Below are 13,582 nucleotides of genomic sequence, written 5' to 3'. Positions count from 1 at the left end.
AGGTCCTGCTTGAAGCCAGTGTCAACCAATAAGCCCAAGTCCTCCAATTGGACAAGTGAATGGGGGAGGGGAGGGTGTAGTTAGTGTCTCCTTTCCAAAAGTCACCACTTCCTTCCTCTCCTTCCCAATGCCCCCAACATTTCCCTTCATGTAGGTCCTTCATATTCTCTTGACAGTTACAACAAGACACCAGACTGGCCTGACAGTCACCCTTGCTACCCCTTCACCCACCCAATCAGGGCTTCTTGCAGTTTGACCAGTGGCCACCCCATTCCCAGTGAGGCAAGAGAGCTGCAACCACTTGGTTGGCTGGTAGTTCTCAGAGACGAAAGTGAGGACTGCAGATGCTGGAGATAGAGTCAAGAGTGTGGTGCTAGAAAAGCACAGCCAGTCAGGCAGCATCCGAGGAGCAGGAGAGTCGATGTTTCAAGCAAAAAATCCTTCATCAGGAATGAGACTGTGAACAGGAATGAGGTAGTTCTCAGAGGCAGGAACCCTTCCCTGATAGCCACCCACTGTGGGGCAAGTCAAGAGAGGATGACCTTGCCATCATATTGTACGCCCTTTGCCCGTGTGCAAGGGGTAAAACTCCCCAGGGTAACATTCAACCCATAGTGCAAATGGTGTCACATAGTGCATTAAGTTTTGATTGGTTGCTACGAAATTGAAGGAGATTTGAGAAGTGGTACAGATTTAATATGTATTTTTGAAATGTGAGTTACACAAATAATAAAATGCAGCTTTGATTTGATTTATTGCTGTCACATGTACCTCAGTGCAGTGAAAAGTTTTGTTTTGCAAGCAGGACAGGCAGATCATAGGGGGCTGAGACAGAGAGAGGTATACAAGGTTATAACTGCACAGGAGGTGCACAAAGCAAGATCAACATTAGATTTAACATTAGAGAGGTCCCATCAACAGTCTAATAACTGCAGAGAAGGAGCTGTTCCTGAACCTGTTGGTATGTGTGTTCAAGCTTCTGTAACTTCTACCTGCCGGAAGAGGTTGGAAAAGAGCACTACAGGGGTGGGAGGGGTCTTTGATAATGTTGGCAGCCTTTACGCTGCAACAGGAAATGTAAATGGACACCATGGAGATAGAAAGTTGACTTCCGTGATGGTCTGGGCTGTGCACGCCACCTTCTGTAGTTTCTTACAGACCTGGGCAGAGCTGTTGCCGTACCAGGACGTTATGCTCCTGAATAAAATACTTTCTATGGTGCATCTGTAAAAGTTGGTGAGGGTCTTTATGGACATACCGAATTCCTGAGCTGCCTGAGGAAGAAAAGGTGTTGTTCAGCCATCTTGACTGTCGCATCTACATGAGAGGTACAGGACAGACTGGAACAGCTAAACAGAAAGTGCGAGTGTAGATCTGGATGCTTCACTGAACAAAAGTCTAATCTCATCACCTCTAGGATTTGCGATTGTGAAAATTTATTTTTATTCATTCATGGGACATAGACATCGCTGGCTGGGCCAGTATTTATTGCCAACCCTAATTGCACCTTGAGACGGTGAGTACCAGCTGCTTGAACTGCTCCAGTCTTGCAGTGCAGGGACACCCACAGTGTTATTAGTGAGGGAAATACATCAGCTGATTTCATGAGAGCGAATTTTCAGTTCCCACAAGTTGAGACTTACTCAAAGACAGTACAATGGCATTTCCTAACCGGGACAGTGCTCCTTCTAGATTGTCCTGGGGGTGAGGACAAAATGAGGAGGTGGGCATATCTGCCCAGCAATCCAGATTGGATCACACAAGATAATAAACTGATAGGGCCCCAAAAAAGAAAATTACAGGGGAACCTTAGGTTGGGGATCAAGCTCTCTGCTGGATATTTATATCTCCACATGCTACTTTAATTTCTCATTCAAAGTCATTCCAGTACACATGAGAGACAATGACAATGTGGTATTCTAGTGGTCCATTCTAATGTTCTGAGGTGTAGAGGCCAGGTCATTGAGTGTACTTAAAACAGAGATCGATAGGTTCTTGATGCCAAGGGGATCAAAGGTTACGGAAAGAAAGCTGGAAAATGGGGTTGAAAAAGCTATCAGCCATGATTGAATGGCAGAGAAGAGTTGATGGGCTGAATGGCCTAATTTCTGGTCCTACGGGTTCAAATCTCACAGCAGCTAGTGGCATTTTAAATGCCACTAAAATTAGAAAATTGGAAAATCAGGACTTGGGAACTAGCCATGAAATTAACATCAGTTGGTGTAAAAACCCAAGTCCTTTTAGGGATGGAAATATGCTATCCTGGCTTGGTGTGGCCTACATATGACTCCAGACCCAGAGTGATGTGGTTGGCTCTGCCCCCTGAAGTGGCCAAGCAAGTTACTCACTGCAGAGGTAAAGAGGGATGGGCGATAGATATTGGTCTTGCCAGCAATGTCATCATTCCACAAAAGAATAAAGCAAATAAACAGCTTACCTACTTCAGAGGTACGAATATAACAGACACTTTAATTAATGCACTGATAAGACTATAATGGCAGAAGTAGACCATTTGGCCCATCGAATCTGATCTGCCATTCAGTGAGATCATAGCTGATCTGACAATTCTGAACTCCAATTTCCTGCCTTTTCCCCATTATCTTTGATTCCCTTCCTGATTAAAAACCTGTCTACCTCAGCCTCGAGTATACTTCATGACACAGCTCAACAGCCCTCTGTAAACAATAAAGGGCACTGCTGAGAAGTGACTGAAGAGGATTCTGGGAAGAGTCAGCTCAGTCATCGCAATCAAGGTAGGGAGCACAGAAGAGCTGCTGTCAGTGAAAAACAAAATCAGGGTGGCACGGTGGCTCAGTGGTTAGCACCACTACCTCACAACGCAAGGGACCTGGGTTTGATTCTGCTCTTGGGTGACTGTCTGCGCGGAGTTTGCATGCTCTCCCTGTGTCTGTGTGGGTTTCCTCACAAAGTCCAAAGGTGTGCAGGTTAAATGGCCTGGCCGTGCTTAATTGTCCAGCGTCCATGGATGGGTCAGTGTGGCTTGGTTGGGCTAAATGGCCTGTTTTCACACTGTAGGGATTCTGTGTGTAGATTAGCCAGGAGAAATGTAGGGTTACAAGGAGAGGATTGGGCTGGGTGGAAAAAAAACCCTCTCATCTCTGTCTTAAATGTGCAACCTCTCATTCTGAGCATATGTCCTCTGCTCCCAGTCTCTTGCACAATATTCTGATTATGATGAACATACATTAACTGGAGGCCATGTTCCTTAACTCTGGCATTCCATCTCTATAGCCTCAGTCTCCCTTTAAGGTGCTCCTTAATGCGCTCCCTTCCCCCCAACCTAATGTCTCTCATGCAGCTTGCTTTCATATTTGGTCTCCTGTGAAGAGTTTTTTTTAAGATATGTGGTCATTTTCAGGACCACTACATAAATGCATGTTGTTGTTAGGATTGTCCCAAAGTGCAACAGAAATGTAAATGCATTCAGTATAAATAGATAATAATTTTGTTGTACTGTAATACACCAGGGAAATCTTCCATTGCAGGGCGAGAAAGGAGGAAACATTACACTGAATAAACTCTTTGCTATACCTATCCTGGGAGTGCTTAAGTGCTGGTAATGGTTTGAGAATGTATAGAACATTTCATTTCACTGAGCTAACATAATTTTGATACAGAATTCATTATATAGAACAGAAAATGTTGAATATTTTCCCTTCATTTTCAGAAAACACTTAATATTCTGTCAGTTTACACTCATAAATGGTTTCATCAGCCTGTTTATAATTTCTTTTCAATGACTAAAAAAAACTACATTTCATTCTTTTTGTAGACTGATATAGTTCTTTCTTTGAAAACAAACAAAATAATCTGACAACCTGGAATCTGGGTGGCAGAAATATTCCAGCGACATGAATGGCTCATGTTTCACAAGTGATGAATTATTCAGTGGTGCAGAATAATTTAAAAGTTGGAGATTTTTAGGCAGACCCACAATACAGAATGTATTTAAGGAAAGTACTTTACTCGGGCTGTTTGACTTCAGGGAGGCCATGGAAGAACGATCAGTTTTTTTCCTGCACAGGCCTCCAAATCTGCCGTGTCAGCACAACGTGGCATGCTAGAGTTTAATCCAACTGCACTGCATCAGCTCTGGTGAAGTCACAACAGACTCAAAATGTTAATTCTATTTCTTTCCCCGTAGAGGCTGGGTTTCTCTAGAATTCACTCCTATTGCACCTTTACAGACTGTCCCAGCACACAGTTTCTGTAACAAATGGGACTGTTGTACAGCATATCAAATTATTCCTTCATTATATCTGAATGACTAAAAACTTAAATCATGGAAATATTTTGTGGCTCCTTTTAGCTTTCAAAACTCTAAAACTGTCAACATTTCTGATTCCTCTAGATTATAAGCTGCTGTCAGCTGGTTTTATGCTTGTTCTCATTTAAACAGACTGGTACAATGAGATGGTGAACAAAGTTTCTTCAGATATGTGAGCAAGCAACCACAAAAGGTATTGATGCCCCAGGTTTCTTTGAAGGTGAAAGAGCAGTACAATAGCTAAGAGCTGGAGCTCGGACTAGCACAGCTAACCCTGGAATGCAGAACAGCTTGGACATGCAAAGTTTGAGCCAAGTGTAGAGTACAGCCAAAAGTCACCTGTACCTAGCTAATCAATTGGGCAGTGAGAAGTTGATCTACCTCAGTATTCAAAAGAGAACAAGGATAACACTGGCCAGTTCCACAAGAACACACCCTGGCCCGCCATTTCCTCACGTAGAAAACCAGGTAAATATGCCACGCAAAGGAAAATACTACAATACAAAGAAAAATAAGGAAGATTTCAAATTCTACAGCCAAAGAAGTATGCATTTTAAATTGTAGTCATTGTTATAACATGCATGTCAATGTACACATAGTCAGATCCCACATGCAGTAACATGGTCATGACCAGATAATCTGTTTTCATGCTGTAGACAGAGTGCAGGTTCATAGCTCCTTGAAAATGGAGTCACAGGTAGATAGCATAGTGAAGAAGGTGTTTGGTATGCTTTCCTTTATTATTCAGAGTATTGAGTGCAGGAGTTGGAAGGTCATGTTATGGCTGGACAGGACATTGGTTCGGCCACTGTTGGAGTATTGCGTGCAATTCTGGTGTCCTTCCTATCGGAAAGATGTTGTGAAACTTGAAAGGGTTCAGAAAAGATTTACAAGGGTGTTGCCAGGGTTGGAGGGTTTGAGCTACAGGGAGAGGTTGAATAGGCTAGGGCTGTTTTTCCTGAAGTGTCAGAGGCTGAGGGGTGACCTTATAGAGGTTTATAAAATCATGAGGGGCATGGATAGGATAAATAGACAAATGTATCGTCTTGGTGTGGGGGTGGGGTGGTGGGGGGGTTAGGTTTAGGGTGAGAAGGGTAAGATATAAAAGAGACCTAAGGATCAACTTTTTCACTCAGAGGGTGGTACGTGTATGGAATGAGCTGCCAGAGGAAGTGGTGGAGGCTGGTACAATTGCAACATTTAAAAGGCATCTTGATGGGTATATGAATAGGAAGGGTTTGGAGGGATATGGGCCGGGTGCTGGCAGGTGGTGCTAGATTGGGTTGGGATATCTGGTCGGCATGGACTGGTTGGACCGAAGGGTCTGTTTCTGTGCTGCATATCTCTATGCTTCTAAGGAGGGTTAATATTATCCCAGGACATCAGAAAGTATTCCTTTGCTTTGTTTTGATATCGATCATTTATATCTAACAACAGGATAAAGTATCATTGAGTCATAGAGCACGGAAACAAACCCTTTGGTCCGTGCAGCCCATTATCACAAAGTGAACTAGTCCCACCTGCCTGTTCCTGGCCCATATCCCTCCAAGCCTAAACTATTCATGTACTTACCGAATATCTTTTAAACATTGTAATTGTACCCACATCCATCACTTCCTGGGAAATTTCATTCCATACGCAAACCACACTCTGTGTAAAAGATCTGCCCCTCATGTATTTTTTAAAATTCTCTCTCCTCACATTAAAAATGTGCTGCTTCATCTTGAAATCCCCATCCTTGGGGGAAGACAACTACCATTAACTCTATTTATATCTCTCATTATTGTATAAATCCCTATCAGTTCGCCTCTCAACCTCCTATGCTTCAGTGAAAGAAGTTCAAAGTTTGTGAGAAGATTTGTAGCTCGGGTGCTCGTTGTTGTGATTCTGTTTGCCGAGCTGGGAATTTGTGTTGCAGACGTTTCATCCCATGTCTAGGTGACATCCTCAGTGCTTGGGAGCCTTCTGTGAAGTGCTTCTGTGATGTTTCCTCCGGCATTTATGGTGGTTTGTCTCAGCCGCTTCCAGTTGTCAGTTCCAGCTGTCCGCTGCAGTGGCCGGTATATTGGGTCCAGGTCGATGTGTTTGTTGAATTCCCTGGAATTCCCGGCTGTTCTCTGTTTGGCTTGTCCTATAATAGTGAAAGAAGTCCCAGCCTATCCAACCTTTCTTTAGAACTTCAACCTTCCATACCTGGCAAACATCCTGGTAAATCTTTCCTGAACCCTCTCCAGCTTGATAACATCCTTCCTATAACTGGGAGACTAGAACTGGACACATTATTCCAGAAGAGGCCTCACCAATGTCCTGTCCAACCTCAACATGACGTCCCAACTCTGATACCCAAAGGACTGAACAATGAAGGCAAGCGTGCCAAATGTCTTTTTAACCACCCGGTTTGTATGTGATACAAACTTGAATAGCAACTACAACACTGCAGCTCTTCCTCAGTACTGCATGACATTGTAAGACCATCAGCACCCTAAGTGGAAAATAAACCCAAAACCTTCTGTCTCTGTGGTGAGGGCACTAATGACTGAACCATTCTGATACAGATAAAATCAAAGGCTTAAACAGCATCAATAAATACGGGATTAAGGAAATTGGAGGCTGTTGCTTCCAGAAAGAAACACTTGCATTTATGTTGTAAAGATGAATTATTATTTTTGCTTTATAGACTATAAATGGGAGAAGATGGTGCTTTGAACCAAGGAAATGATGTATGAAAATGTTTGTGGTTTTAAAAATCCTTACTGGAGTACCTTGTGAGTGACATATGTAATTTTGTCGATTAATGTTGTCTTATTTGAGCAGCGAGGGAGAGTTCCAGTCAAATCAGTACTGTCCATGTGCATTCAAGAGTAATTCTGTTCACAGACATGATTTGGAGATGCCGGTGTTGAACTGGGGTGTACAAAGTTAAAAATCACACAACACCAGCTTATAGTCCAACAGGTTTAATTGGAAGCACTAGCTTTCGGAGCGACGCTCCTTCATCACCTCAACCATCTGATGAAGGAGCAGCGTTCTGAAAGCTAGTGCTTCCAATTAAACCTGTTGGACTATAACCTGGTATTGTGTGATTTTTAACTCGGCCCACAGACAGCTTTTTGATTGGTTTTTCAATTCGTATCAGCTCTTGGGAACTCAAGAGAGCTCAGCATTGTAACAACCCTCTGGTTGGACCAGTCATTGTTTGACACAGACTCTGTTGGAGCGGAATAAAACAGGAGAGGTCAGAAACATGCAGCATCAATGTTCCTCTCTGTTTCCTTGATCTGAAAAATCAACCTCTCCAACTCTTCCTTGACTTTCTATGTGTGTGTGTATATGTGCGTGTAAGAGAGTTTTCAAAAAGGGTAAAGTTTAAATTATGTATACTGTAGATCCTGTCATAGAGATGTATAGCATGAAAACAGACTTTCGGTCCAACCCGTCCATGCTGACCAGATATTCCACCCAATCTAGTCCCACCTGCCACCACCCAGCCCATATCCCTCCAAACCCTTCCTATTCATATACCCATCCAAGTGCCTCTTAAATGTTGCATATGTACCAGCCTCCACCACTTCCTCTGGCAGCTCATTCGATATACATACCACCCTCTTGTGCAATTATGGATTAGTAATCAGTCTGGTCTATTATTTGCTTAAAAACAGTTAAAACAGCAGTTTGAATAAACAGGAAAAGCCTGGTAACCATTCCTTTAACTTGAACTGGACAGTTAGGTAGAATTGGGCATTCTGATGGTACAGTCACATTTTTTAAACTTATGAAAATGCAGGGAAGAGTGGATTTGATTTACAGCACACTCCAGTGAGTTATATCAAACATGCCCTTCATCCGATGCATTGCAGTGACTCACCAAGGCTCCTTTGACAGCACCTTCCAAACCTGGAATCACTACCACATGGAAAAACAGATACACTGGAAATTCCCCCTCAAGCCACACGCTATCCTAACTTGGATCTTCATTGTTTTGCTTCATTGCTACTGGGTCAAAATCCTGGAACTCACTGCCTAACAGTTCTGTACCTGTATCATCTGAAAGACCAGGGGGAGGCATTCAAAGACAAATGTTGGAGTGATGGCTCAGTGGTTAGTATTGCTGCCTCGCAGCGCCAGGGTGACTGTCGGTGTGGAGTTTGCACAGGCTCCCTGTGTCTATATGTGTTTCCATTGGCTGCGAAGGTTTCCTCCTACAGTCCAAAGATGTGCAAGTTAGTGAATTGGCCGTGCTAAATTACCCACATGTCTAGGTAAGGTGCATTAGCCACGGGAAATGCAGGGATGGGAGATTGTTCTGGGCGGGATGATCATTGGAGGATTGGTGTGGACTTGTTGGGCTGAATGACCTGCTTCAAAACTGTGGGGATTCTATATTTATAAAAAACATATTCTAACTAAATTTGTCAATGATGCTATGATAGGCAGAAAACTAAGTTATCAAGAGAGGGTAGAGAATCTATAAATGGATAAGAAATGGGCAGCAATTTGGCAGATGGAATATGATGTGGGTAACTGTGAACCTGTGAATTTTTCAGGAAGAATAAAAGGCTATGTATTACATAAATGGAGAGAGATGACAGGTCTTAATGATAACAGTGCGTACTGGAGGATTCACTCTGACCCGTTCAGAGTGAATGGGAGCAATATGGGAAGTGTTGCTCCATCTCCCTGATGTGCCCAGTGACCCCACTGCTCTCAGTACACATAGGATATTTTAAAAATAGAACCATTGGATTGTTTTCTTACACTCTGCATTACATTATACTTTGATATTGAGCACATTCCTGATCATTAACAGAAGCAGGCACCGCTCCTGTATTCAAAGGAATATTCATAACGAAGGTGAAGCCTGAAACCCCTTCACTAGCCAGCTTTTCTTTATCGCAATATTAATGCTATTCTGTATTCTGGCCAAGAATTCAACTCAGAGTCATAGAGATGTACAGCACGGGAACAGACCCTTCGGTCCAACCTGTCCATGCCGACCAGATATCCCAACCAACCTTGTCCCACCTACCAGCACCCGGCCCATATCCCTCCAAACCCTTCCTATTCATCTTCTGGATCAGAGTGGTGCTGGAAAAGCATAGGAAAATCGACGTTTCTGGCAAAAGTCCTTCATCAGCCCTATTCCGGATGAAGGGCTTTTGCCCGAAACGTCGATTTTCCTGCTCCTCAGATGCTGCCTGAACTGCTGTGCTTTCCCAGCACCACTCTAATCCAGAATCTGGTTTCCAGCATCTGCAGTCGTTGTTTTTACCTCTTTCCTATTCATATACACATTGAGATGCCTCTTAAATGTTGCAATTGTACCAGCCTCCAACACTTCCTCTGGCAGCTCATTCCATACCCGTACCACCCTCTGTGTGAAAAAATTGCCCCATAGGTCTCTTTAATTTTTTCCCCTCTCACCTTAAAACTGTGCCCCCTAATTCTGGACTCTCTGACCCCAGGGAAAAGACTTTGCCTTTTTACCCAATCCATGCCCCTTATAATTTTGTAAACCTCTATAAGGTCACCCCTCAGCCTCCGACGGTCCAGGGAAAACAGCCCCAGCCTGTTCAGCCTCTCCCTAAAACTCAAATCCTCCAACCCTGGCAAATCCTTGTAAATCTTTTCTGAACCCTTTCAAGATTCACAACATCTTTCCGATAGGAAGGGGACTAGAATTGCACATAATTTTCCAACAGAACCAATGTCCTGTACAACCGCACCATGACCTCCCAACTCCTGTACTCAATACTCTGACCAATGAAGGAAAGCATACCAAACGCCTTCTTTACTATCCTGTCTACCTGTAACTCCACTTTTAAGGAGCTATGAACCTGCAGTCCAAGGTCTTTTTGTTCAGCAACACTCCCTAGGAACTTATCATTCAGTGTGTGAGTCCTGCTAAGACTTGCAGCACCTCACGTTTATCTGAACTAAACTCCATCTGCCTCTTCTCAGCCCATTGACCCATCTGGTCAAGATCCTATTGTAATCTGAAGTAACTTTCTTTGCTGTCCACTACACCTCCAATTTTGGTGTCATCTGCAAACTTACTAACTGTACCTCTTATGCTCACATCCAAATCATTTATGTAAATGACAAAATTAGAGGACCCAGCACCGATCCTTGTGGCCCTCCAACATGCCTCCAGTGTGAAGAACAACTCTCCAACACCACCCTCTATCTTCTACCTTTGAGCCAGTTCTGTATCTAAATGGCTAGTTCTCTCTGCATTCCATGAGATCTAACCTTGCTAATCAGTCTCTCATGGGAAACCTTGTCGAACACCTTACTGAAATCCATATAGACCACATCTACCGCTCTGCCCTCATCAATCCTCTTTGTTACTTTCTCAAAAATCTCAATCAAGTTGGTGAGATATGATTTCCCCCACACAAAGCCATGTTGATTATCCCTAATCGGTCCTTGCCTTTCCAAATACATGTACATCCTGTCCCTCAGGATTCCCTCCAACAACTTGCCCACCACTGAGGTCAGACTCATTGGTCTATAGTTCCCTGGCTTGTCCTTACTACCCTTCTCAAACAGTATCACCACATTAGCCAACCTCCAGTCTTCTGGCACCTCACCTGTGACTATCGTTGATACAAATATCCCAGCAAGAGACCTAGCACTCACTTCTCTAGCTTACCAAGGAGTTCTAGGGTACACCTGGGGATTTATCCACTTTTATGCGTTTCAAGACATCCAGCACTTCCTCCCCTATAATACAGACATTTTGCAAGATGTCACCATCTATTTTCCTACAGTCTATATCTTCCATATCCTTTTCCACAGTAAATACTGATGCAAAATACTCATTTAGTATCTCCCACATTTTCTGTGGCTGCACATAAAGGCCGCCTTGCTGATCTTTGAGGGGCCCTATTCTCTCCCTAGTTACCCTTTTGTCCTTAATATATTTGTAAAAGCTCTTTGGATTCTCGTTAATTCTATTTGCCAAAGCGATCTCATATCCCCTTTTTGCCCTCCTGATTTCCCTCTTAAATATACTCCTACTTTCTTTATACTCTTCTAAGGATTCACTCAATCTTTCCTGTCTATATATACGCTTCCTTCTTTTTCTAAACCAAAGCCTCAATTTCTTTAGTCATCCAGCATTCCCTATACCTACCAGCCTTTCCTTTCACCCTAACAGGAATATACTTTCTCTGGATTCTTGTTATCTCATTTCTGAAGTCTTCCCATTTTCCAGCCGTCCTTTTACCTGCGAACATCTGCCCTCAATCAGCTTTTGAAAGTTCTTGCCTAATACCATCAAAATTGGTCTTTCTTCAATTTAGAACTTCACCTTTTAGATCTGGTCTATCCTTTTCCATCACTCTTTCAAATCTAATAGAATTATGGTCGCTGGCCCCAAAGTGCTCCCCCACTGACACCTCAGTCACCTGCCCTGCCTTATTTGCCAAGAGTAGGTCAAGTTTTGCACCTTCTCTAGTAGATACATCCATAGACTGAATCACAAAATTGTCTTGTACACACTTAAAAAATTCCTCTCCATCTAAACCTTTAACACTATGGCAGTTCCAGTCAATGTTTGGAAAGTTAAAATCCCCTACCATAATCACCATATTATTCTTACAGATAGCTGAGATCTCCTTACAAGTTTGTTTCTCAATTTCCCTCTGACTATTGAGGGATCTACAATACAATCCCAATAAGGTCATCATCTCTTTCTTATTTCTCAGTTCCACCCAAATAACTTCCCTGGATATATTTCCGGGAATATCCTCCCTCAGCACAGCTGCAATGCTATCCCTCATCAAAAATGCCACCCCCCCACCACACCACCCCGCCCCCCCAACCCCTTTCCTCTCTTGCCTCCCTTTCTATCCTTCCTGTAGCATTTGTATCTTGGAATATTCAGCTTCCAGTCCTACCCATCTCTGAGTCACATCTCTGTAATTGCTATGATATTCCATGCCCATATTCCTAACTATGCCCTGAATTCATCTGCCTTCCCTGTTAGGCCCCTTGCACTGAAATAAATACAGTTTAATTTATTAGTCCTACCTTGCCCCTGCCTGCACCGACTGTTTGACTCGTTTCTGTTCTCAACTGTACCAGTCTCAGATTGATCTCCTTCCTCACTATCTCCCTGGGTCCCACCTTACTAGTTTAAATCCTCCCAAGCAGTTCTAGCAAATTTCCCTTCCAGTATATTAGTCCCCTTCCAATTTAGGTGCAATCTGTCCTTCTTGTACAGGTCACTTCTACCCCAAAAGAGATTCCAATAATCCAAAAATGTGAATCCTTCTCTCATACACCAGCTCCTCAGCCATGCATTCATTTGCTCTATCCTCCTATTCCTGCCCTCACTAGCTCGCAGCACTGAGAGTAATCCAGATATTACTACTCTCGAGGACCTCCTTTTTAAATTCCTGCCTAACTCTCTGTAATCTTCCTTCAGAATCTCAACCTTTTCCCTTCCAATGTCATTGGTTTCAATGTGGACAATGACCTCTTGCTGGCCCCTCTCCCCCGTGAGAACATTCTGCACCCTCTCTAAGACATCCTTGATCCTGGCACCAGGGAAACAACACACCGTTCTGTTTTTTCTCTGCTGGCCACAGAAATGTCTGTCTGTACCTCTGACTACAGAATCCCCTAACACAATTGATCTCTTGGAACCCGACGTACCCCTCATTGCATTGGAGCCAGTCTCAATACCAGACACTTGGCTGTTCGTGCTACATTCCCCTGAAAATCCATCACCCCTACATTTCCAAAACAGTATTCTTGTTTGAAATGGGTATATCCACAAAAGACTCCTGCACTAGCTGCCTACCTCTCTTACCTTTCCTGGAGTTAACCCATCTATGTGACTGTATCTGAGACTTTTCCCCCTTCCTATAACTGCCATCCATCACATACTGTTGCTGTTGCAAATTCCTCATTGCTTCTATCTGTCTCTCCAACTGATCTATTCGATCTAATAAGATTTGCAGCCAGCAGCATTTATGGCAGATATAATCCGTAGTAACCCTTAAACTCTCTTTAAACTCCCACATCTGACAAGAAGTGCATATCACTCTATTAAAGGCCATTTTTCTCCTTCACAATCTATAGACCCAGAAAATGACACCTTCTTATTCATCTATAAACACTGCCCCAGGTTAAATTCATAGTTATGGCTTATATTTGAAGTTTAATCAAGATACATATCAAGAAAGAACCCACTCTACTTCCTACTGCAGGTTCTCTGTAGGCCACATTTCAAACAACGATTAACTTATCTGATTCTGTGCTGTGAACTTCGCCAACAGTTCCTCC

Source organism: Hemiscyllium ocellatum, chromosome 34 (assembly GCF_020745735.1).
Source record: "Hemiscyllium ocellatum isolate sHemOce1 chromosome 34, sHemOce1.pat.X.cur, whole genome shotgun sequence".
NCBI lineage: Eukaryota > Metazoa > Chordata > Chondrichthyes > Orectolobiformes > Hemiscylliidae > Hemiscyllium > Hemiscyllium ocellatum.
The sequence above is the reverse complement of the archived record's forward strand: the minus strand, read 5'-3'. Positions refer to the sequence as shown.